The 22,460-nt window shown below is 41.3% G+C and overlaps 1 long non-coding RNA gene across 1 annotated transcript; it reads right to left on the bottom strand.

The window, feature by feature from the left end:
- Positions 1-457: 457 nt before the first annotated feature.
- Positions 458-17,791, bottom strand: LOC134860611 (uncharacterized). The gene is made up of 3 exons (XR_010165256.1): positions 17,741-17,791; positions 16,733-16,798; positions 458-666 (listed from the first exon to the last, which is right to left on the bottom strand). It is a non-coding gene; the product is annotated as an uncharacterized LOC134860611 (long non-coding RNA).
- Positions 17,792-22,460: the final 4,669 nt, after the last annotated feature.

The following is a 22,460-nucleotide window of genomic DNA, read 5'->3' as shown; positions in this document are numbered from 1 at the left end:
TTGTCTATATAATCCTCCTGACTAACAGTAGTTCACATTTTTCCTCTGTGGAGGACCTTTGTAAACCTGAATATCTCTCACCCACTGCATACTACTGAATTAACTCCATTTGCTATCTACAGAGGACATTTAGGGCTTTTCAATGATACCAAATCTGAAGGGGTGGGGCTTTGGTACCTTTCTCTTCCTCCTTCAGGAAAATGGCGGCCATCAGTCCAAGCACATTTTATGGGAAGTAGAAAAGTAAGTGCATAATACTTTTTATTGAGCAAATTTTGGCTTGAAATGTTGTTGGCATGTTTTATATAAGTCTCTTAACAACACTTTAAAACAGTTGTCTGATTTATTTTAACTGTATTTTAGCATAGTATTTAAGTGTTTAAAAATTGTCCTCTGTAGTGGACATTTGTAGTTATTTTCTCCATTTTGTTGTTTTTCAAATGAAAAGAAAGGGAGTCATTCTCAGAGGCAGAGAGGATTTTACTGCGAATTGTAGGAAACTCAGATATTGAGTTCTCTGATGAAGAAGGTCAAGATGCAGTGTTTGAGGCAGAAGCAGAGGTAGATGATTCAGAGAGCTCTGAGGATGAAATGCAGGCAGGGCAAGCAGATGCAGAGGAGTCAGATCAAGCAGAACAGTCCACATCTGAGTCCAGTCGGCGTCCACTGTGGGGCAAGAATACAAAGTACACCTTGAGTTTGTAGTCTACAAAAAAAACTGATTTTCTCTAACAATTGAGACTCATTTTAATTTTGTTTTTCTCCCTGTATTGCTTTTCTTTAGATTCAAATTACAACTCAATGATCCTCCCATCATTCAGAGCAATGATGCCATGACACGCCAAAACTGGACCCCAAAGGATTATTTTAAGCAGTACATCGATGAGTCCGTGTTTGAAGGAATGGCCCTGTGCACAAATCAGCGTGAAGTCCTTGTGTCTGGAGCAACACTAAATACCACTCCTGAAGAACTGAAGACATTCTTTGGGAATTCTATTTACATGGGCTGTCTAGGATATCCAAACATTCATATGTATTGGGCCTCAAATACCAGAGTTCAAATTGTGGCAGAATCCATGACCAGAAATTGGTTTTACAAGCTGAGAAATTCCATTAAGATCGTCAACGACCTTGATGTTTCAGACGATGAAAACGGAAGAGATCTCTTGTGGCGAATCAGGCCCCTCTTGACCAAAGTAAGGCAAGGATGTCTGAGTCTGCCTAGAACAGGAAAATGGTGCATTGACGAGCAAATGGTTCCATTCACTGGTCGATGCCCAGTGCGCCAGTATGTACCGGGCAAACCATACCCAACTGGATTGAAGGTTTTTGTCTTGGCCGCACCAGATGGTCTGGTCTTAGACTTTGTGGTCTACCAAGGCAAGACTACCTTCAGAACTACAGAAGGAAATGGCATTGGAGAACAAGCTGTTCTTCATTTGGCAGAGTCTGTTCTCCAAGGAAGCCACCGGTTCTTTGACGGGTTCTTTACAACAATCCATCTCCTCGACACCCTGATGACAAAAGGGCTGATAGGGACTGGAACCCTCATGAAAAACAGGGTTCCAAAGGAGCGCAAGATCATAGATGATAAGCCCTTCAAAAAGAGAGGAAGAAGGGCACACGAGATGGTAGTCAGACGAAGCCCTCCTGAACTTGCTGTCATAAAGTGGTTGGACAACAAGCCAGTTGCCATGGCATCCTCTGCCTATGGCATTGAAACTCAGGACACACACAGAAGATGGTCCAAGAAAGACAAAAGGTTTGTCCAGGTGTCAAGGCCACTGGCAGTTGCTGAGTACAACACCAACATGGGTGGCGTCGATTTGGTTGAGCGAATGTTGAGTTTCTACAGGATGGCCTCTCGCACTCGGAAACGGACAGTGCATGCAGTTTTCCACTTTTTTGACCTGGCAATCACCAACTCATGGCTTCAGTATAAGAGTGACTGCCATTTTTTTTGGGGAAGAAACCACTGAAGTTCCTTGACTTCAAACTGCTCCTTGGTCAAGAGTTGATCACTCGGGCCCAAGCAGGAATCACAAGTGACAGCGAAGATGACTACACTACCCCGACGTCAAAAGTGGAAACCGCAGCCAAATGCAGCTCTGAGACACTATGGCGCCATCCATCTTCCAGAGATGGTGGAAAAAACACATGCAAGGTGTCGCAGATCCGGCTGCAAGAGCAAAACATATGTGATGTGCACAAAGTGCAAGGTCTTCCTTTGTGTTTCCAAGAAGGGGAATTGTTTTTTGATGTGATGATGGACAGTTAAGTGGATGCTAAACTCATTCTTATGTTGACTTTTTGGTAATTTCTAACGGACTAACTGGATACATCAACGTTCAGTTTCACATGTATGGCGTTCCGATGTCCACTGTAGTGGACACATGATATCTTAAAAATCAAAATAAATAAAATTGGGACAATATTTTTTTACCTGGTAGTCAGGAGGAACATCATGTAAACAAGGAATTGGTTTTGTAGGTTAGGTCGGCAAGTACATTTCTAATTCACCACTGTGACTATTTAGATTTTTTTCTGAATGTATACAGTATATGAAAGCCCCAGAGTCCCTATTTCTTTCACTATTCCTAAATGGAGGAATGTTGAAGAACAAACACAAATGGGAACCATCATTTATGAGCATTTTTTGGTTTAGAGACGCCATAAAAGTCCCCAAGTACATTCAATCAGTCTGAATGAAATGTATGGAATAGCTTGACCTCTTTACTCTCTTTACTGATTAATTTCTTCCTCAGTCTTTGGTGACAGGCTACTAAAGTTGACACTCTGAGGATGGTTTACTCAACAACCTCCATGAAGGGCAGATTTACTTTTCATTCCCTCATTTTAGATATCATTCAGACGATGTCTTTGTTAGAAGTATTCAAGGGCAGAGTGGAAGTACGTGACCCTCTCCTCTTCTTCGATGGAGGGTTGAGCTCCGGCACTGCTGCCAGTGTCAGATGCCAGCATTGATAAAGCCAGAGGCAAGATGGCAACTGTCCACCCTGGAGCCTGCATTTTAAAACTGCTCCTGCCTGCAGCTTTCAGATGGGCTCCAACTGCAGGAAAAAACTCAGCCCCAGCAAGGCTTTTTCTCTATTTTTTGATGCGTTTTCCTGGGTCTTATGAAGATACATTTGAAAATAATATAACAATACTGTGTTGATAAGTCCTAAATAAATACATCTTCAAAAAAATGCCTTATCTGTGAAGCGTTCAGCCAAGTACGCTGCTGAACCTCACATTCACCACACATCAAATACAGCCATTAAATGTCACAGACCTCAAAACCAAGCGAGTGATGATCCACTCAGTAAACACCCTGAACACACCCTCTAGCCATGTTTCATGGTCTCCTCCAAGCTCAATATTGCAGATTCTTTATCTGTAGGAAAGAAAAAAAAAACACCTGGGAGCCGTGCCTTTGAAAACGCTGCAACTCAAAGGATGTTTCATCATTTCGCTCCTGAACCGCCTGACATGTGATGCAAAGATAATTAAAGGAAATGCAGGTGGAGGAAAGTGAATGTTTCTGATGCGTCGACACACCTGCAGAAAATTAGAGCGGGAATGGTTTCAATCACCCTCAGCTTCCCAACATGAAAGGTTGGAGTGCATGTTTACAGAAGCCAAAGCTAATTATCGATAAGGTCACCGTCCAACTCGGCTGCTGTTTCATCTGATTCAGCACAGCCCATCTGTGTCTTGCTGCTAAAATCCTTTCCCTTGAACATTATTTTAAGTACCGAGCTCAAACACACTCCTAGTTGGAGGGCCTACTCTAATAAAGTTCATGTGGAACTTTCTTTCCTTCTACTTTTGAAACAGCAGCAATTAAACTGCAGCTAGGAAGCCCATCCTGGAGGTTTGAGCATTAGCCGCTAATGATCTGCTCACTGTTGATTCTGACGTACAAGCTCTTTAAAGCCATTGTCACTCACAAACCTCTGTAATCTCCAATAAAGTAAACAACAACATACTTCTACTGTAGGTCTTCGTGAGAGCTACACCGACATTATCTCACAAACATTTCCGGTACTTTTAATTGAAGTTTTGTATAACACAACAACGCAGAACTTAATACATGTATGTCTTCCAAGGTGAACCTCATTCAAGATTACCCTGTTACTCTTTATAGAGTAAGATTAGAGTGGTTAGGGCACTTGTATATACCCTCACTCCTATGAGATTGAAATCCTTTTTTTGCGACAAAGGAGTTTTGTTAAGCTAATATGTCACAGTAGAGGCACAAAATACAATTATGAAACCTGAAAATGAGCATAATATGTCCTCTTTAAGAGCTGTTCCCACTTAACAAAAACAAATTAATTAGACAATGGACGATTAATCCTGACATTGCATTCAAACGCCACAAGTACGACTTATTCAGTTATTAAGTCAACAGGTTGTATCGCAGAGTGCACACTTTGTCTTCGAGATGGCTGTCATATGCGTCACATCGTCAGTTTCCTTTTTGCCAAAGGTATTATGTCAGTAAAAAAAGCAAATAAAGGCTACAATGTGTCACAGGAGATGGCACAATCAGTTCTCGGCGCAGTTTTGTTTTTTCCGTCAGCTCTCTTTATCTTGTCCTCCCACACTCTGCCACCCTGTTCATTCACTGCACTGAAAACATGTCTCTGTTCTCCTCCTCTCAACCTGATTTTTTTTAGTCACATATAGAGGTCTGTAGCTATGGGCGATGTATACCATCTCTGCGTAGATGTGTGTGTGATTGGGGTTATAGGCACAATATAGCATCCACTTTGAACTCTTCACACACGATGGCCGACTAAAGCTGTGATCTATAATGTATCTGCCATGAGACCTGTGCGCACACAAGTGTGAAGAGAGTCAGTCTGTGTGTGTGTGTGTGTGTGTGTGTGTGTGTGTGTGTGTGTGTGTGTGTGTGTGTGTGTGTGTGTGTGTGTGTGTGTGTGTGTGTGTGTGTGTGTGTGTGTGTGTGTGTGAGAGAGGGAGAGAGTGAGTAACTGTGTAGGGGAGGAGCCTTGAAAGCCATGCAAATTGTGACTAATGATAAGAAACTAAAGCCCCACCCATTCTTAAAGAGACAAATCGGTATAGAAACTTTCATACAGAGTAATGTGACATCTGCGGATGTAGCCTTGAAAACAAAAATACACCGCATAGCCGAGAAATACTGGATATTGTGGCAGTATGCTGGGAGTGTGTGTGTAAAACCCAGACTGGTATCCTCTCTTGCAAGATGATAACACAGTCTATAAAGCCACAACAGGCTCAGAGGAATAAAAAAGGTGAGGCTGGATTCCTTCACCTTACTTCTTGTTTTAACCATGAAACTTCAAAGCTGTTCTGAAGAAGATTTAGAACGGAACTGTTATCATCCTGTGTCACAAAGTGTGGCTTCCTTGAGGCCTCTCCTCTTTCCTAAATACAGATGTGGTCACAGAGATAATCTGATCTGTGACCAGAGGATTTAACAGCGAATTGAAACTATAAAAGACGCCCTCTTATGTTTTGGGGAGTTTTTAGCACATGTAAATGGTCTGCAAAGGCTAGAAGTTCCCTACAGAGTGACTTTCTCTCCATCACACTGGCTGACTAGTATGTAGTTCACTATTACGTTTTTAAAAGTTAGAACTTAATACAGTTTTTCCAGACCAGAAATACCTTGCACACACATCTTAGCGTGTTCAGCAGGGCAGTGAAAGGTGCGACAGATTAAAACAGATGAGTTGAACTAGAACATATATTGTTTAACGCAATTTGTCCTGCCTACATTTAGTTTAGGTTTATTTGAGAGTCTTGTGCCTATTTCTCTCTTATCTCCGACTCGCAGACATTAATTACCCGTGTGAGTCCATGTGGAGTGCGCACAACACGGGAAGGTGGTGCGCCACTTGTGCTGGTAATTAGTTTGTACTTCAGCGCACTTGTAGACAACCCACTGCAAATGTAAGCAGCATCCGTGATGACAACGCATCAGCAATGGGCTGCTCTGGGCTGATTGCAGAGTCTGAGGTGGATTAAGCAGAGGGATGGAACATTAGTTGTGACATAAAGGTGAACTCAATGTGCATGAGTCACATTCATTTCAACTCTTTGTTTGCTTAACTTTAATCAAAGCAATTGCAAGAGAGTATTTTGGTTAGGAATATATATCGACTTATCTTCCATTTGAAATATTTCAGTCTCTATTTAACTTCCTCAGCATTCATTCCGCTCTTAATGAGATGCTTTACACGAGGAAAAGGTCTCAGTGCTGACTGCTCATGCTGAGCTCTGCATGCCGGCCAGGTGTCATCGCTTTACACCAGTGTTCAGAGACAAGACCCCTGACTGTCAACAGCTGCTGTCCTCTAATCTCCATAACCGTCATCTCTCCCTTCTGTCTGTCTCCTTATTCGTACTCTGCGTTAAGTCTTGTTTGTTTCTTGTACTCATGTTCATGGATCCTAATTCGTACCCCTTGTCTTCGCCTTAGACTGTTTTCATGTCCCTCTCCCAACAGAGGATTGGAAACTCACTGGGCCATTACCAACTTGATAAAACATGCTCAGGGAAGCTCAAAACACATATTTCGTTGCTACAGCTACAAGGTGTTGCTCTGAATGGAAATGTTTTGGGTCATTTTAGCGTGTTTTCACCTGTCAGCCACCATTTCTAAGTTGTTTAAAAGGGATTATACAAGAGGAGAAGTAAAGCATATTTTGTTTAGATTTAGACCAAAGATCCGGCGATCACTCAGAGCATCCGTCTGTGGGTGTGCAGTAATTACAAGATGTGCACATCACTTTGGAGAGGCGTAATCAAGGACGTGCAAACATGCAGTACAACAACTTGAAAATTGCTTTCCAACAACAGCTGTCATTATTCCTGCTCCATACCTGCTAACCTTGAAGAGTGCAGAGATGAGGAGGTATTCAAAACCAGAAGTTAGGAGTGGGCGTCCGTGTCATAATTAAGAGGAAATTCAGAGAAATGTTTCCTGCATTATAGTCTCCCAAGAGATGCATTAGCACTGAAAGAAAATTAAAGATGCTGAACAGAATCTGGTATTAATGCAGCTCTACAAGCTCCTTTTGCAAGAATCATGTAAAGTTAAATCCACAGCAGTCAATTCCACGAATCTTTGTGATATTTGCAGAGTCGAGCTGTGATTAATCAATAAATCTAGCATCCACTCTTCTCATTCATCACTCCCTTTGGCTTTGTGCTTTTGGAATTATGCCTGGTGATATATCAACACCAGTTTGCAGTCATCAAACTGTTACCCTCACCAATGATTTACTTTCGTAGCTTGTTAAATACCGGGCTTCTAATCAATGTGACCAGCTTGTGTTGGATGGAAACACCATGAGGAAAGAGCTTCAGGAAGGGAAGAGGGCTAAAATGAAACGCAACTTTCACAAACAAATGGGCAATACTGTTGGAGACAATGCATCCATCTTCCCCATCATCACTATTTCCAGCTTATCCTCACTTTGTCCTCTCATAACCAGGCTAAATTATCCTGGAAGTGAGTCTGCCAACATTTGTCTGAAATAAAAGACCTTCTGGATCATACATTGACATAAAGTTACGCCTCAGGCCAAAATGATCTTCAAAGCAACTTGATCAAGTGTCTAGTGGCAGCGGGACTGATTTGAAATTGAACCTTTTAATGTGAGATGCTCATGGTTTTAGAGCTTTTTATTTGAGTTTAAATCGAAATGTTTGGTTTCTAATGTGTAGTCAAGCTGGTTTGAATGCCAAAGTAATGATGAGGAGAGAAGTGCTTTCTCCTCTCAGTCACCTAAACTTACTGCGATCTCTGCGAGGTTGAATTAAAGGCCTCACATCTCAATGTGTGCTCTGCGTGGGTGGCTTCCTACACACAGAAGATATGAAATTGGGCTTTGTCAAAATTGAAAATGATAATACATTTGATATGTCTGTCTTTGCCTTTAGCACATTCTGTACAATTGATGTGAAACACTCAGAAAAAGGTGTGTGGGCAGCACATGCCTTACTCAACGGATCATTTGTTATGAAAATGACGGAAAAAAAACAACATTTACAAGGCATCCGTATTCGCCGCAGTAAAAAAGGGGAAAGGGTTGTGCTTCTTCAAATTGTTTACATCTTTCCAGAATTAAACATGTCCCTCCTCCGTCTGTTTTAATTTCATTGTTCACACACTGTGCTATTTCTGTAAGCGAGCAGCCCTTCAGTGTAGCTTACAGTCAATAACCGTGGCATCAATTAATATGAAATTCCTCTCTGCTATGATCCTTCTATTGTGACTCCATCTTGGCTGCTACAAATACTCACCTCATGATTAGGGTGTAGATGTGACACTAGCGTCTATACTGCACCGCTGTGAAGAGTAAAATGTTTACCTTTTCTACCAGGAGAAGCAGCATATTAAACCTTCTGTGATCGGGCAGAATGGATTGGTGCTGTGAAAAAAGGGTTACGAGCTTTATAAAGATATCATCTGCAAATTCCCTTGACTGGACGGCTACGCGATAAAATGTAAGTGATACGGGTTTGATCAGAGGTGGAGGGTGAAATGGTTCTCTGGCACAGCCTGGCCATTTAAAGTAAGCACAGAACCCAAAAGGGAGCGGAGATTATATTTGTTTTACTGAAACATCATTGTTCCTGGGAGATTCAGGACTCACTAGGCTGGATAGTCCATTCCATCAGCTCCATTTACTGAGGCTCTGTTTGCACACATTGGACAATCCTCCACTCTCACAGAGACGAATCAAAACTTGAAAGGTTGGTTGGCTAAATTGTAAATGTTTTAAAAAATCCCTGATGTTAACTTGCTAAATATCTGGATTTTCTAACAGTTTTGATGCATCAGCCAATGTATGTTAGCCACCCGTTGCAGCTTCACAGAGGACATATGATGCTCTTTTCAGGTTAATATTAGTATTGTGAGCCTCTACTGTGACAAGTGTACATGATTTAATGTTCAAAAAGGTGCTTGATTGGAAATAGATATCTATAACTGTCCCTGTGAATCCGCTCATTCTGTGGCGCGTAATTATGATGCTTTTATTCCACTCAGTTCTCTTGCCGACCGTTATTAATCCATTTTAGAAAGAGAGGACATCATGACAGATGGGATATTTCTTGTGCTCATGTCCTCCCACTTTGATTGCAGCAACCCATCCATACTGCCCAGGGGGCCATATGTGCTGTACTCCTCCTTGGAGGAGTGCAAGGAAGGGGCATGGAGACACGCCAGCGATCTGTAGCCTCGTTTCAAACACAATGCCAAACATGCAAAGCACACGCGTTGTCACTACTTAAGACAGGAAGCTATTATGTCTCAACAGATATGCAGTTTCCAGATTAGTTTAGTCAACACAAACTGTGTTAATGTGTCCAAATCAGAGAGACTACACATCATTTTCACATTCCTCCGCTGCCAGAGGAGATGTTTTACTAACTAATTTCAGAAAAGGCAGTTTGGAAGTTGTATTAAGAGTAAATCAAACGGGATTGACCTCGGCCCTGACAGCCTCTGCAGGATTGTGCTGTGAGGAATCTACTGTGAAAAAGTGTCTGTTGGCAAAAATCCAAGGCTGCTCTGTCATGTCAGAAAGAGCTTTTATGGACCATTTCCAGCACTGTGTGCGATTTCTGTTGCCCTGAGTCACCTCCTCTTGTCAGTGCTACCCCGGAGTGCTGCTATTGAAAGGATAGAGGACCAGGTTGGCTGTTATCTCTAATGTACAATATCTTAAAAAGGGGAAAAACTGAACAGGTGAATTCTGCATCAATCTTCTGGTTCACGACCCCTGCAGGGGGCCGGCCCCTCACGCTGCAGTCTTTGTTTCGTGTTAAAAACGTTGACAGATTGAAAGGAAGCAAGGAGTTCAAAAGAGTGACGAAATGGGACTCAAATACAAATTTAGCTTTCACCCAAATTTTGAAAGAAATCAGATTGAAATGTCTGCTCTGTTGTTGTAAGTAAAGCAATTCTCTGGCTAAAGGGTGACTTTAGAATTGGAGAAAAGGTACAGGTCAATGCTTCTGCAAGGGAAACACCACTGATCTAAATGTACAACTTCCAAATACCAAAGCCATTACAAAAGCAGACTAACATAAATGACCCTCAGTGGCTTTTCAGTTTCACTTCATCACGAGTGATATGAACACACTGATTTGGTCAGCTGGGTTCACTCAACTGTGTTAGATGCTGTTCCAATTGCCTCCAATCTAGTTCCCCTTTGTAGAGCATGTATTGCTTCTGGCATTTGCAAACCATTCACCGCGCGCAATAAAATGAAATAACATAGAGTAACAACGCCAAATAAACAATATATTGTCATAGCTTCCTATCAATGATCAACAGAGATGTGTAGAGGATAATGAATTAAAGACTCACACATGGAGGAAGAAACCGATTGCATTTCTTTGGTCCAGAAGGTGACAGTTATGTTAATGCGGCGTCCTAATCTGTCAGCAGCACTCCTCCAGGATTGATATTTTGACAGTATGACAGACTTGAGCCTTCTATTTTTGGGTGGATAGATTCGACTGTCAGACACACTGACTGAACCGTCTTGCATATGGATAAATATGGTGTTTGAGGGCATATTCTTATTAAAGCTTTGATAGCAGAAAGAAAATGTAGTTTATCTAGTGGTTCAGGGCTGCAACGAATGATGGCAAAATGAAGGCTAAATTATAAAAAATGTCAGCTCTGGGAAATCTAGACAGGTATGGGATCACCGCCTTTTGTATTTAAAAAGGTGTACAACATTAAAAGTGTGTCTGAGAAAACTATAGATTTGCTTACGATTTTTAAAAGGTGGTCTTGAAAGGTTTTTGACTGTTTTTGTTAAGGATGTTGACTCTCTTTGAGCCATTCGTTTTGGGGGGGTTTCTGTTCTGTCTTTCATTTATCTTTTAAATATTTTATTGTAAAAACGGATTATTGGCGAAAACCATTTCATTATGTATGAAAAGAAAATAATGAAAACTTGAGCAGAAAAAAAAACGTGTCAGCTCCCAAAAACCAAAAGGTAGATCTGTGTTTGTGGATGAGAATAATAAATAAAAAATAATTAATAAATAATTACTTATATATAAAATATTCTGTCAATTTTCTGTAAAATTATTAGCTATCTTACTATTCCAATATGGTTATTCTGCAAGTGCTTTTGGGGGTTTTCTTTTTCCTATAGGTTGCTTTGTATATATATTTACACACACACACACACACACACACACATTATTCCAATGGAGCAATTTCCAGCCCTTTCAATGTTCTATATTCCTTCAAAAGTCACATGACAGGTAATACAAATGGCCTCATATCCAGGTGCACACCACCCCTTGCAAGCTTTACAATTAAGACAACCTTCTCTTAATAGTACAATTTCTAAGACTTTAGGCCTTTTTTTTTTCTTAAAGGATTTAACTACAATTGATATAATGATATTCTTCCGAACACGCTGTATAGACCCAATGAACTCATCATTCACATGTGCTGCGACAGAATAAATGTTCCCGGAGGCGGCAGGCATCTGACCCGATGATGGCCCCCTTATTCTCCCTAGCAGATGCGGAGAGTGCAATTACTGCTCACACAATTACTGCTCCTCACAGCGCACAGCGGGCCGCCGGGATCACTTTCTGTCCAACGCGTCCCTCAGAAAAAATCTCAAGAGCACTGCTGAGAGAAGGAATCCTCTTATTTCAAGATGTCATATGGAAAAATAAAGCGTTTGAACTTTAAACCCTGAAGAGAAGGAGATTTTAGTGACTGACAGCGGTGTATATTTAGCCAGGCTAATAATACAGTATTATTTACAGTGACGACCGAAAAGTAATTGGTGATTATATATAACAAATCAGAAAGTAAATACTAAGCCAGGATTTTGCAGCATCCTTTGAATAAGACATAGGCACACACACTCCTCTATAGGCTATTTTGAGCTTTTATGTTCTATAATACTCTGCAGGAGGGGTGGCTCCTCATATTATTAATCAGGCCAACAATGCATACAAAGAAGCCAGTGGCGCAGAATGTACTTTTTTGCCCCTCAATGGTACTCCGCTGACCAATTTCCCATCACTTGCTCTGACTCACCCCCTTTTGAAGGAGCGGCGCAATGACTTTATTACCGCGGCACAACCAGACGGGGACTCGTAAAGCTGACGGGTGTGATAACTCGTTCTCTACCTTGTCACGGCTTGGAGAGGAGGATGGAACAAAGGTGTGATGGAGAAGGGCATGGAGCCATCGTCTCGCAGCGGGATTTTTCCGCAGTGACACCCTGTCGCTCCAGATTTAAAGACTGAGCGGAAGGTCCGGACAGTGACGGGTGATGGAGTGCCGCGGATGCAACACGGGGCCTGTGAACCTTTGTGTTTACGTCCTGCTGTGTATATCCACAAAGAGCAGTTTGTCTACTTGACTGAGGCACTTCTAAGGGCTCGGGGAAATAAGGGGGTGTGTGGATTTTAACCTTTGAAGACCATTGACATGCACAAACACCTATGTAACACACTAAACGAAATGGAAAAGGGCCTCTTTAAACACTTTTTCTTCTAGAGATACAGCCCATTAATAATTATATTCCTCTTTTTTTGCAGAGAAGTCCAATAAATGTTAATATTATTCTTATTTAATCACTCCATATTATGATTATTTAATGCGGGAACCTACTACGCCTGCTGAGGTTGATAAACAGAACGTACTCTCCACCCACTCAGGTTTGATCTAAAATTCAGCTCTGTGAGAATAAATCAAAGAACCTTTACATATGCCACATGAGGAATGTGCATAAAAAGCAGCACATTTTGTTCCTTGTAATTATGAAAATGTTTAGGACACAATTTGGTGCAAAATCATATATTCCAGAACCAGATTTAAATGCACAAAAACCTATTTGACATGCGGGTCAATTTAGTGAAAAAATCATGCGTTTTTAAAAAATGTTTTATCCAATAACTAAATTGTTTATCCACCTCGTCAATGTCCTTAAACGCTTGTTATACTCCAACAACCCAAACTATTACATTTGATCGTGATGTACAAAAGTCATACAAAGGATTGTGTTTCTGCTAAAAGCTTTGACTTACAGGTCAGCGTGTTTGGAATCGCAGAGCAGTTTAGGAGGTCATCGCTGGTGGGAGGCTATCATTTCCTATGCACAGCTCGGTACATTTGCTCGGGGGTATTGTCGACCTCTGCACTGACTCAAACCATGCTGACTCGCAATGTCTAGAATATTATTGTTTCCCTGAAGTCACGCTTGAATTATGCCTTTGCGTGAAGAAACATATTTTACATCTTCTTTACATAGATGATAACATATCTAAAAGAAGTACCTGCCTCGTGCACTTGATCTTGCTTTCTCCGTGAGGTTACTGGGGACACAGAAGTGACGGGGTGTATCCACGCTAATGCATCTCTGCTCACTGACAGATGACACACCTCCAGACCTATCTGTTCATTTACCTCCACAATCAAGATTCACGGCTCTATTTTCCGCCGGCCTGTTTGCCAGAGGTGCTCTGTTTTCTTCAGTGTTAAATGAATTAAACGGGCAGGCGGCCAAAAGCACTGCTCATTCCACATACCAGATATGGCAGGATGGCTTCGTCTCGGGTATGTATAGACAGAAATTTGGAGTGCGTTCACATGTTGCCTGCGGCTGATTTCGAAGTGATGAAATTTGGTTCCTGCACCGCAATCTGTATTTTCACCGAGCAAGCTGTGTTAATGTCATGATGGCTTTAAGTTATAATATTCTTAAATGCCACACTTGTGGGTGCACAAAAAGTTGGCTAATGCACATGATGAGCACGGCTGCTCCTCTGAATGAGCTGCAATAAGCCTCGAGTCTGAGAGACAGCACAGCCTCGGCTCTGCACGACTGGCTCTTCAATGGCAGCATACGGAGGACTGCCGCTGGACAGGTGGCTCTTACATCTGGCCCATTACCTCAAAACCACTGCAATGACTCTCCACACCACTAAGAGCCTGTTGAAATAACATCATCAGGTCCGGGAAGAGCTGAAGGCCACCTTGCCCATTGCCTGCTCAAAACTAGTCATGGCTACACTTTGAATTCTGTGAGCTGTAGTCCTCAATATCTTGCAAAACTGTGAGGATGCTGCAGTTTAATGTCTTAAAGGGGCCCTATTATGCTCTTAAACCAGAGCCCAGACAAGCCAAATAAACTGCATCACAATCAGTGTTGTCAGCATTTTAAAATTGTCAAAAGCCACCATGGTGAAAGATAAAGTGATACAACTTTTACAACTTTAATACATACCTTTACTGATTTTAGTCAAGAGCATCTAGTAAAGGTGTTGTTTAGCTGCTGCAAATGTTCAGTATTCATCACTCAGATGGAGCAGCCAGGTCTGAATAATATATGTTTTTGTCTGAGGCTTTATCCGAGAGACATGGTTGTCCCTTGTGAATTCCGTGTCCCTGTCAGGTCACGGTAGTTAACGTGAACAAAGTGTCCGTGTCTTTGGCCTTTACTTTTCAGTCTCCAGTCTCCAGACTGTCAGGGACAAACCTCAACCTCAAAAAAAAACAACATGCTTCTTGCCCTGAGCGCTGCACCGAGTGACATCTTCTATCCATCAACTGCGGCGCTGCTACATATGAAGCTAAAAAAGTGCAGGGATGGCACATTTTTCATGCATATGATATTCAGGCTGCAGCACATCCACCTACGTTAACCCAGGAGAGCGAAAGCTGGGGAGGGGGGTGGTGGGCTTTGAAGATGGATTACCAGATCACGTCACTATGCTATGAGCAAGCAGCAATTTCAGGAGAAGGCACTCAGAACGAGTGGAGTGTGTGCAGAGAGGAATACAGATGTTCATTTGCAGCAAAGAGTTTATTTTCATGTCAACTGAAGAATACTTTGTATTAGCGCTGTCACATACTTTAGACCCCCAGCTAAAAGCCACTCTTCTCTGGTCTCTCTCATAAATAATAATAAAACGGCATGTCATGGCCCTAAATTTTAAATTATGGAGCGTCTGATATTGTCACAGATAAGTGGTGATAACACATGAATTTTTCCCTCCTCTCATTGGGTTTTTGGCAATCAATTTCCGTCAGCCGAGCTACATTTGGCATGTTAAAAATCTTCACTTCAGCGCAGTGTTTTATGAGTGCGATTCTATTGAGCGAAAAATGTAATGCATAATTCAGGGTTGAACAGGCTGCCCAATTCATTTTACAAAAGGGGACACAAGTCGAAGAATCCGTGGGTTATTCCTTAATTCGTCATCATGCTACAGCGGTGATGAAGAAGGTAGAACGCTCTATTTATCTGGCAACAACTCTTGTAAAAAAAATTAAAGAAAAAAATGTTTTTTTTGTCCTTGAATGACAAGATCTAGCTGTAGTAGTTTCTCCTAAATAAATAGAGACCAGTCTAATGAATGCCCGGGTCTTTCTTTTGCCAAAAACTGCATTACAGTCCTCCTAATGGTTCCCCTCGTCTGAGTCAAGCTATCTGCGGACGTGCACCCAAAAAGAGCGAATTAAACCGCCAGAACTGAATTGTGGGAGGTTACACGGCTACATGAACCCATTCACAAACCAGGGGCAGGGGCACTGAGTATCATAAGCTCTCTGAAATGAACAACAATCCATCAGCACAAGGTTAGCAGCTCTCACTCACTCAATCTCAAAGACAGCGTGTGGGAAACATCTTGAATATAACAGCATCATTAAACAACTCTGTCACGTCAACAAGACTGACTGAAATAATTCATATTTGATCTCCTAAAGTACTTAAGGATACAATGCTATCGATGCTGCTAAATCCTACACCCTGTCCATTTAAGGTCAGGTTATACACTCTTTGGCATACAGTTCACTCACTTTCATGCAGAACTAGAGCTGTGAAAATGAGAGAAGATATGTGGGCACGTTATAAATTGGATGATGTGGAAGAATGAAAATAACCTTGTGCGTCCTTCCTGGGTGCTACCGTCTCTCCCTCTGGCTCTGTCCTTCTCAGTACTTTTTCTATTGTGCAAGAGATGTGGTCCTTTTATTTACATGTTAAATTTGCATTTTTCCAATCACGGAGATTGGTTTTGTGCCCCACACTGCATTTGCACCGGCTTATTAAGTTTTTGGGAGGAATTTGAGACAGGGCAGTGTGTCTCAGGTGACTGTACAGCACTGAGAAATATAGACTTCATCAGGCTGGAGATATGTAGGAAGAATTTTAACCTGATGAGTAGGAAGAGTCGATGGATTCAGAGGCGATGCCTGATCCGTGTGTCATTTGAATCAGACAACTATTGCTAGCTCAGCAAGTCAAACCCCTGCTGCTCATTACAGCCCACAGGACCGCTGTAGTTTGTCCAGGGAGTCAGACTGGTCACCTAAAAACACACTTGAGTCATCATACCTGCAACAGTACAAAGCGTTAAATAATCCTTTGCTTAGGGTTTATATTCAGAGCCCTTCGGGAGGTACATCACTCCTACTCCATATCACACGTACTGTTTAATTACATTCTCTCTAGATATGCAGTCTTGCTCTGATACAGCCCCATGGGAGCAGCAAGCAGTTTTGGGACTCATGAAATCATGCAGCTCCCTCTGGTCGAGTGCTGAAACAGTAGAGCGTGAAAGGGGTTAAACATCATCATTTTCAGGGCCTGTGATGGACAAGAGGAGAATATCTTATCACATCCTAGGATAAACATTTTTTCTTCCAACAGCTTAATAAAAAAAGTACTTTCCATGTGGACACGTTTGCAAGTCCCTCAGCTGAAGTGTCACTTGCTGTAGGCGTCCTTGAGTTCTGGGGGGAGAATAATAACACAAAAGTATAACCATCATCATACAGATGTACATAATCTCATCTCACAGAGCCTTATGGCAACATCAAAACCTGGTAATAGAGGTCTGCACAGGGCGGGCTGGCTCTGTCCAACCAGGCCGACAGCAGATGTTAGGTGCACATACTTATTTATTTATTTCCCCTGTTCTCCCAGGCTGTGGGTGTGTATGTGCAGCTTGTAATCTGCCAGGCAGTGTACTGTTTGACTACAAAAGCCACCAACTGCAAGTCGAAAAGCATTTATTGGAATTGCTATAGAGTTTTGAAAGGTTGTGAAATGTAAATAGTGCATGGCTAAAGGAGCTGCTGCATACGTTGAATCAAGTTTGTTAGATTTAAATCACAAATTGCCTCACGGTGTTTTACAATCTGTGAAGAATAACACATACTCTGCATCGGATAAGGAAAAATTCCCCACAAAGAATTCTTTAACAGTGCAGATTTGATATAGTGGGCTAGATATGTGCTAAATAAAATCTGCAGATGTTCCCAGCTGCGATGCAGAGAGCACTTGGTGCAGGTGGGGAGGTGTTTTAGGCATGGCTTGCTGCTTCAAAATGTGTGAACTTAAATAAATCTATTCCTGGCATGAGGTCTAATTCCAACCCATCCAAATGCACACAACTATTATTGCTTTTAACAGTGTTCAAATGTCTATCTCTATAGACAAGAAGCTTTTAAGGGATTAAACAAGCTCAGACTGTTGTTTTTATTCTGCTTTATCTAATATTTAAATGCCAAAACAACACATCTTTTCCCCACTAATGACCATGTGTATTGAGAGCTGTATTTCCCCCTTTAGCTTGGACTTTTAAACAAACAAGGTAGCTGTATTCAAATTGATGAGGGACAATGATTGCAGCCTCCAGGTAGCATGGGAGACAAAAAAAAAAGGAAGTTTACCTGATCATTAGAAGACGTTTAGCTGGTAACATGAAGGCAGGACCCGGCTATCAGGTGCTGTCAGACAAATTGAAAGGCAGGAGCAACATTAGCAAGGTAAACACGCCTTCAAGGTTTTAGACATTATAGCAGACAGTGTGACAAAGGTTTGGTTAAAAAAATAAAATAAATAAACACGAGCAGTCATGTTGTGTGCACAAGGTTTTACATTTGCTCAAATGTAAGATCATTCTGCATGCATGTTTACAACATTTACACCCAAACAATGCAGTTATTAAAGCCTATCCACAGCCATGACAAACATGCACAGGTGTCTCCAATTAACCATCTGATTACACCTCTTCTCATACTTCTCCTTAACTATTCATTTCCTCTATTTCTTGGCTTTGGGGATATTAAACCACTTCAAACACTTGCAAATAAAACCGGAAGGTAAATGGAAACAACAAAGCCATGTGTTAGAGTGCAAAAGCAGGAAAACATCAACAAGCATACAAACAAAAGAGCAACTTTAGCAACGCAAACGGAAAATGTTATGTTGTGGCCATAGACTGTACTCGCACGTTATTTACATTCATTTCAGCTCAGTATTTCTCTTTGCGTGGACTGAGGTTTGCAAGTTATGTCAAGTAAGCTAGTTTAAGCAAGATTAGCACAACAACCGCTAGCAAGCCCTTACAGTAAAACATGGCAAGCCTCGCCTTTTGCAGACAACATGCAGCTGACTTTCGGTTGAGCTAGTTCTTTAGAAATTCGCACCACACACAAGTGCAATATTATATTTTTGACAAATATTTGTTTTATGTTGGGGAAACAATCCGCTAAACGTCCGTGTTTGTGGCATCACACTTCCTACAGTCACCTGCTGTCAACACTAATTAGCTGCCTCACGAGCCATAATGCCTGATCCAGAGTAAACAAACTTTATTATTAAATATCCAAAATCTGACAAATTCACAAGTTCTTATTTTGATGCATTTGAATACTATTTTATACGCAGAAATGCGTTTACAATATTTACTGGGTCTAACATTTGTGTTTTAGGCGACACATTGCGGTTTGAGTCATACTACGGTAGCCTCGTAGGACAAAAAAGCGACCAAAATATAGCAAGCTGGAACACTATTGTGTAACAATTCTGTCACACAATAAATGGTCCCCTAAGCATTAAGCGGAAAAGCAGAATAATGACAACCAAATAAAGACAATAGTTTATGAACTGCATGGAAAAGAGGGATTTACATTTGTAATTGGTGCACATTCTTACACATTTCACAACTCCCTCTTCCTCCCAAAGGTTTTAAGAGCATCTATGCATTATACTTTCACTTGGCTGCTAAGATTAATTTGTGAATAATTGAAAAACTTTGAAACCCTATTGTTCAGAAACTCTTTCATGTATTCTGCTGTGGCTGAGTGTCAGAGCAAGACACTGCAAAAAAAGCAGCTTGCAGCTTGTAAATCTCACTCCCAAAAGAACATATCTAATCCGAGTCAGTTTGCTTCGACATTGTTTAGCTAAAACAACAGAGCAGCAGGGTGTCATGGTGATTAAAGAGACCGCCCCTCAACTGGAGGATGCTGCGTTCGGGCCCCCATGTTGGCAAGCATCTGTCCGGTTGTTGTGCGACAACTCAGGGGAGGTCTGTTCTCTTCACCAACTAGGGGATGATGATCACATTCCCTGAAGATTATGTGTTGTTCTGCAGCATTTTTGGTATACAAAATAAACTTTTGGCAACATTTATTATTTATTATTTTTCATGCACAGCTCATACAATTAAGCCATAATTTTTTGGCCCATTTAGTGAAGACAAATGGGGTTGATTGCAGCAAAATGTTCTCATACCTGACATTTGGTGGCATAATCAGCTTTAATACGAAGATTCATTGGGGTTCTGCAGCATTTTTGCTACACAAAAGAAACTTTCAGCTACATTTCATTTGTTTTTAATGCACAGCTCATACTAAATCAACCATAATCTGCTTGTTTTGCGCATTTAGTATAAGGGAAAATGGGCATATCTGACATTTGGTGGCCTAATCAGCCTGAATTTGGAGATTTTAACGACCATGTTTGGTCCTGCAGCATTTCTGGTGCACAAAATAAACATATTCTGCTTTTTTGACACAATTACTCAGGGGGGTTGTACCATATTACAACCAAATGTTCTCATACCTGAAATTTGGAGTCTTATTCAGCCTGAATTAATGACATTTTTTGTCATCGTTACATGAGAATTTACCTCACTCAGACTGGGATGTTCCCAAAGGGATCATGTCAGTAACACATTTCTCTAATTTAAAAATACTTGCTATAGCAACTGTATCCAGAGCTTCATCATGCCAAAGCGTCCATCTGAGACGACTTTGCCTGCATAATTAGAAGCACTGTTTTAATGACGAAAATCATAAAAAAAAAAAAAAATGCATGCAAAATCAGGGCTGATCTGACAGGGAAAAGAGTGATGGTGGATTGTTAATTCATAATCACCCTGAATTAATGATTGAGAGAGACTGAAAGGCACGGGGCATATGGAAAAGAGAGGGCTGCAGATGCTCCCAAGTGCCTGGGGCCGCTTCTCAACTCAGTGCCTTGTCACACAAACACGCCTGTATGCATGCCCATAAGCACACACACACACACACACACACACACACACACACACACACACACACACACACACACACACACACACACACACACACACACACACACACACACACCAAGAAAGTATCTCATATAGGGAAATGGTTTCAGTGTGTTCAACATTCAGGTCACATCGGACAATACTTTTTTAAACCTTAGTGGTTTCGATGCCGACAGCCAGAGGGAACTTAAATAAGAAAACAAATATGTTTATTCATCCCTGGACAGTAAATTGCAGTGGGGATGCTTAAAATACTTATTTCACTTCTTTTGTCTTGACGTTATTATTCCAAAAACTCAAAATATTTTTTGTTTATATACACAAATTGATTTCTACTTGAGCTGCTTGTCCATTCACACTGCATCTCTTATCAGAGCATGGTGAAAGGATGTCAATTTCTGTAGACCGCAATTGAAATGAAAACTGCTTCCCCCAAGAAGCCCCGACGCCTCAAGCGAAAGCAAAGGGTTTTTCTTTTTCATTGACCAAAAAAGGATTATCTGGACAAGCCACAAAGAAATCTCAGTGGATTCAATTCTTGGTCGGGGAATATTGCACATTCTATCTTCTGACATACAATGCAGCCAAGGGAAGCTGGAATAAGTGCCAGACTGTGGCAATGTGAACAGCTCCTAACTGTCTGCTATCAATATCTACACCCAGCCTAAAGAAGCAGGAGAAAAACCCTTTATCCCATGACAAAAAAAGCCAGGAATGGATGCCGTAAGAAACCACATTGGTTCTTTATTTTCTTTTTTGTATTATTTATGCTCTTAAGAGTCAGGTATGGATTGGGATTTGGAAATGACTGCTGGCTATTCTTTTTGTTTCAAAGTTGTTCTCCACGATCAAAGCATGGACTCATGTTGGTGTTTGACAACAATTTCAGAAAATATATTGTATTCAACGCTACTCACTTGAAATAAGAGCTTGAGCAGAGTGGGAAGTTTGGGGCACTCTCCTGAAACTGCTTCCACTCGATCCCGAATAGGCGGTAGAAAAATGGTTGGATGGGTGTCCTTGTTCTTCGCTGTGTGAGTTAGTTTTCAGTCTTGGTTGTGTTTCCCCTACAAACAGTAACTGCGTGCATGTTAAAACGAATCTCCCACTGATACTAAAATTAAACCTCTTAAATAAAGCACAATCACAAGGACAGACGTCTGATCCTAGAATCAAATTCCGTGTACAATCTCTAGCTGTGCCGCATGGGTTTCGTGGGAAGAAAATGTAGCTTGGGCTGATTAGGAAGGAGTGCTGAATGATATAGTAGAGGGCACCTTATTGTGAGTGAGGCAATCTTCCTGATTGGACTCTGGCTAAGCTTCATTTAGCTGCTATTGAGACAGAACAATGGAGGCGCAACAGTGTGAATTCATGCTTAAACATGTAGTGTGAGCCCATGGGCTAATTCAGCCTTAAACCATAATACTCTTTGGATTGCAATGATTAAAAGAGCATTTATTATTGTACACATGTGACTCAGCAAACAACATAGTGAGTAGTGGATCAGTGCTTTCAGTGTGTGTCAGCTCAGGTTTTTATTAAATAAAAGTCAGTTTTCTGTCTGGACTTCGCAGGACTTTTTAAGCTAATGGAAATCTAAATTTAACATCTTTACTAATGGGTCACTACTCTAACCACTTAACAGAAGCAAGATCTCCTCCTTTCACTCTTCTCCCCTCCTCTGATTTCACTGTCACCGCACTGACTGGAGCCGTGTGGTATATCCTGCATGTCAGCATAATGGGAAGAAACGGAAAACCCCCCATTATTTTTGAATTATTCCAAGATGGTTACCCCCATTGTAATTGTAGTCACATCAGACATTTAGAGCTAATTTGGCTATTTCAGGAGCATAACATACCAAAGGATGGATGTTTTCATCTTATTTCAGCCACTTGTGAATACAGCATTCAATCTTCGCTTGTTCAAATGCCCGCTGTAATTGGGATTCCTCACAATCATAGTCAAATAAGCCAAGCCAGATGCCTCCATTGTTCGCATGAATGTAAATGACTGTTGGCACTTGAGCTTAACTCCTCATTACTCCTCTCTGGCCTCTTCTCACT

The sequence above is a fragment of the Eleginops maclovinus genome, chromosome 24 (genome assembly GCF_036324505.1).
Source record: "Eleginops maclovinus isolate JMC-PN-2008 ecotype Puerto Natales chromosome 24, JC_Emac_rtc_rv5, whole genome shotgun sequence".
NCBI classification, from domain to species: Eukaryota; Metazoa; Chordata; class Actinopteri; order Perciformes; family Eleginopidae; genus Eleginops; species Eleginops maclovinus.
Note: the sequence above shows the minus strand (reverse complement) of the source record. Positions and strands in the feature narration are given on the sequence as shown.